Here is a 4,844-nt window from a genome sequence, read left to right on the forward strand (position 1 = left end):
TCCTGCTGGCCTCAGCACCTTCTTTTTAGCTGAAGGTCTCTCTTTGGACCAAACCTGGTGCCCTCAGTTCCCTTTAATGACCCTTTAGCCCAGGGGTACATCTCAGACTGAAGCTGTGCTCTCAAGTGGGATTGTAACTGAGCAGGCACATCTGAATTCCCTAGTTCACACAGAGGCTAAGGTGCTGCTGCCTATTTATAGGCAGATGGGTTAAATAAAGTGCCTTATTCATCCCTGAGGTTTTAAAGAAATTCCAGAGAGGACAAAGGGCGTTGTGTCTTTTTCCCCACCCATATTTTTTTGGCCCAGTTTGTACATGCAGAGTTCAGGCTTGTTCCAAGAGTGATTCAAAATAAGATAGAGAATTATTTGCTGGCTCAGCATGAACCACTGTCCTGCTAGAAATCATCTGTACGGTTTTCATATGCATTCTGTGAAAAAGAAGCTATTAAAAAACATAAAGTTTTGGTGTGTGGGTACAAACGGTGCTTACAGATCCACTGATAGTAATCCTCTCAATTTCCTGGCATTGCTTAGAGTCCACTGCAGCTGATGGATGAGTTTGGGTACCAAGGGGAAGAAATAAGAAATAAAATGAGGGTATTTTAAGCACTTGCTTTATAGAAATGCTCAGTAATTTATTGAAATAAGCAGAACAAGAGATGGTCCTTCATGCTAAGCTGCTGTCCCAGTCAAGGCCAGCTCGCTGAGTCAGTACACTTTTCATTGCATTCTCCAAAGTTTTTTTGGTCTCTAACAGTGGTGTGTGCCCTTCTCACGTGCAGAGCCTCAGCGAGTTTGGGCAGGAGTGCTGCTGGCCAGGCCTCACTGTGTGAATAGCGTTGCTTAGGTGCTTGCATCTCATTCCAGCAAATAGGAAAGAACTGATCCAGCTCACAAATAACCCAGACGTGTAATTACCTTGTTTTCGCAATAGGTGATTTTGTCACAACCCAGCATCTGGCCCGGGTCATGACAACCACTATTGTAAGCCAGCCAAAGCTTTCCTTCCAAGTGATTCAATTTTAAACTCTTCAGAGTAGCAACTGCCTTTTGGTTGTTTTGCACTGGAAATACCTTAGAAGAAAACACGAGGTTTGGGAGGAAATCAACAGGAGATGCCTGCAGCATTTTACCCACACAGGTGTGCCTGGTCCATACCCTGTCTGAGGCTCAAGATGTGCCTGCCCCACTTTGGAGTGCATTATTGTAATATTGCCCCTCTCCCCTCTGCCATCAGCCCTGCTTCCCCCTACAGCCCTCACAGGGATCCCAGCTGTGTGGGTGAGCTGGCTCTGGCAAGGACAAAACCAGCCAGTTTTAGCTGCATTCACGACTGCAGGACCAAACCAAGAGTGGGCTGAGATGAAAGGAATCAGGTGAAATGGTACAAGAACTGCACAACACATTTGCCTAAAAGTAGAGTAAAAGTAACAGCTGTGAGTCTCTCCAGTTATCTTTCCTGGTTACTCTTGAGTTGCCAGAAAAACTATAGACAAATTAACTAATTTGGTTTTTGGTGGGTTTTTTTTCCCCTCCAGAAAAGCTTGCATGCATTTATTCAAAGACATTAAGTGTTTCTGCCATGCAGAACTCTACCAAGAGCTGTGCTTATTATTCCAGATTTACAATAAAAATCTTGTACAAATGACCTAGATACATAGAGTACAGCACTTAAGTGGGGATTTGGCTGAATCCAGCACACATATCTAATCAGAAAACATCTACAGGCTTGGGAAAACACCATGATAGGATCTTACAGAGTCTTAATATATAGGTGGGTACAGGTCACATGAGAAGAGAGAGGCAATACTGCGTTAATGTTGGAAATTCTCTCTTTTATTGTTCTGTAACATCTGCTGGCCAAAGGAGAGAATGAAGAGCATCTTGAGATGTAAATCAACCTGGTCCAGCAACTCCATGTGTGAACTGAAGTCATTTGACCTTTTGAGTCTCACTCTTAGAAAATTGGATAAATGGCTGATTCCAAAAATGAGAACCAGATGCTGCTACATTTTAACAAAATCTCCCTGCTTGAAGAACTATTCTTACTTGGAAAGAAAAATCTATAGGCAACTGTTTTGTGTCTTTAACACAGGACAATGTGAGCTCTTAGCAGATGGCAGGGTAAGGTCCATGCTTTACACCAGAGCAGAACACAGCTCTCACTATAATGTGATTGTGCCTGGAGTGTTCATAAACAACAGAGCTTCTGTAGCAACATATGCTATAGGCGTTGCATGGCAGTAGGTAGGTTTGTAAATACTGTACCACTGCAGAGTAGTGAATTTACACAGTTAAACACACACAAAATGAATGAGAGATAGGCACAGAGCATATGATGCCAAACATCAAATACTAAACATTTCTAGAGTGACCATCAACTCTGCTCCAGAGGAAAATTTCAGAAGAAACTTGAAGATCTCATTTCCCCTCCAAATTTACTGTGATTGTCACTACACTCAAGATACTCATGTTGATATTTCAGTCTTCTTTGATCTACCAGTCTTCCTACAGGCTGCCAAGAACATGTAACAGTTTGTACACTCAATTATCCTATAGTTAAGCTATATCTTCTCTTTGTGGATTTATTTTTTTATTTAGAAGGATACGATTACCCTCTGAGTAATGCTTTGCTACCAACTCAAAGCAAAATGCTCTGCAAACAATATATGTGAAAGAGTAGGAATCTCTAGTGTCTAATGTGAAAACTAACACATAATCAACTTTTATCACAAAAGCATAAACCAGCCCCAGCTGTATCCATGCTGCTTGACCAGGTCTGGTGAAGTTGTGCTCATGAATCTCCAAACTGATCTTCCTCTAAGATCAGGTATGTACAGAGATAATTCCTTTGACTTTGTAGACCTGATTCTTCCTGGGTAATACACTGAATATGGACATTTGGACTGTTACTGGAGCTTACTTCTGAAGTGCTTGTGACCCCATTCTTCTGGTGTGCATTTCTTGACAGCTTTGCTGGATCTCCATTGAGAACTTTCCTCCTGTGTCTTCTTGGAGAGATCAGGTAGCTCAACAAAAGGCAAGATTAAAAAACACAGGATGGGATCCCTTACAGTGGTGACATGCTCAGAAAATTTTGCAAAAGAGTGCCCAAGTTGGTCTCTTCTGCACCAGAGGCTGCTGGATTCAGTCCACAGTCTGGAGAAGAAGTCAGCTAATGTGCTCCATCTTTGCTAAGCAACTTAGTTTCTGTCTGAATTCCTACACAACTAGCACACAGAGTGCATATTAAAGATTAATGCAAAAGACCCTGCAGATTGGAGCTTCCTGAAAGGCATCACGCAGCAGGTCTTCGTTAGCACACGAGAGCAGATGGACACACCCCGGGGGGCTGACAGCACATGCAATGCCTCTCTGCACTCTCTTCTTCAGCCTAATGCCTCTGAACTTCATAAGCAGCCTCAAAACATCCATAAATGATTCAGAAGAGGATGGATTCACCAAGGGGGAGAAGTGTCTCTTGCTGGGTTGTAGGAGACCCTAGACCTCTGTTCTAGTTCTTGTTCCACCACAAACATAGGCATAGCCACGTTATCTGTCTGAGTTGAAGTTACACAAGAAGATTTATATGCTCAGTCCCCAAATTTTGAACCCCTCCATCTTTACTGTCCTGAGAGTACCTCCTTTTCCTCAGTAAAGTGTTCTACCTTTCCACATCTGACATCTGACATCCACACTTCTCTACACTGGTGGGATTGACAAAGTTTCTCACCAGTGGGATCTGTTCCAAGAGACAGTGTCCTCACAGACAGATTTTGGCTGCCTCTTCTCAGGGCAGGAAGAAGGTTTCTGAGCAGCTTTTAAGTGTCCCCTGCTAAGAGCATGGCATTGAGATGATACGTTGGCAGTGGCACTCCTATTTTTTTTCCCTTTTCACCCCAAACTTAAAAGCAGTAATTTATATGCCTAGCATTTCAGAAATGTTTAAAATTACAAAAGACTTCCAAATAATGCCCACACAATGTGACACTGTATACTGCTGCTTAACAAATTGGACAAAAATCACACATGATGTAACAATATGAGTTTAACAACAGTATTTTTACTTGCAGCTCCTGAAGACAGTGGTGGTTTGCATAATGCATATCATCAAGGCTGGCATGATTTAGGGATTACATCTTCAAACTAATGGGTGGAAACATGCATGTAGTTACCAGAAGCTGTAACTCTTCAGTTCTTGCCTCTTCTCCTTTTTGACATTTGCTTTTGTGTTGCATTTCTGGTGCTGACACTGAGCTTTATACACAGAAAGTGAAACAGCTCGAACATTCTACATTCCTATTAGTAGTCACCTGATGTTGCTACACACCCAACCCTCCTCCCCAGGACACAGCTGCCTCTGTTGGACAGGAACAGCTGAGAGAGCTGAGGAGCCAAACCTGTGGCTATAGTGATGGTCGGCCAAGCCCTGTGGCTGGCAGTAACCTTGCTGCCTGTCCTGAGCAGATGCCAGTGCTCAGCCCTCCCCAAGTGCCACCAAACCTACACTTACAAACTGAACCATTGGCCTCTCACAGCCCACATGTACCTAACACCTTCCTACTCTGTCTTCTCTTCATCCCCATCTGCTGAAGGGGCTGACACAAAGACAGTCACCAGCTACCAAGGTCATTGGCAGATGTTGCAACACCTCTGGGTCCCTCTGGGGTCAGCTTGAGCTATTGCTCTGGGAGTAAAGATCGGAGGGACAGGCAAACCTTTTGTCAGAGCTATCAATGGGACCTGTCTCTTTACTCTGTGTCCTGTGAAGGGACCTGGCAAAGGGTCTAGAAGGAAAGCCATATGGGGAGTGGACGAGGTCACTCTGTGGAGAAGAGGAG

Source organism: Pseudopipra pipra, chromosome 6 (genome assembly GCF_036250125.1).
Source record: "Pseudopipra pipra isolate bDixPip1 chromosome 6, bDixPip1.hap1, whole genome shotgun sequence".
Classification (NCBI taxonomy): domain Eukaryota; kingdom Metazoa; phylum Chordata; class Aves; order Passeriformes; family Pipridae; genus Pseudopipra; species Pseudopipra pipra.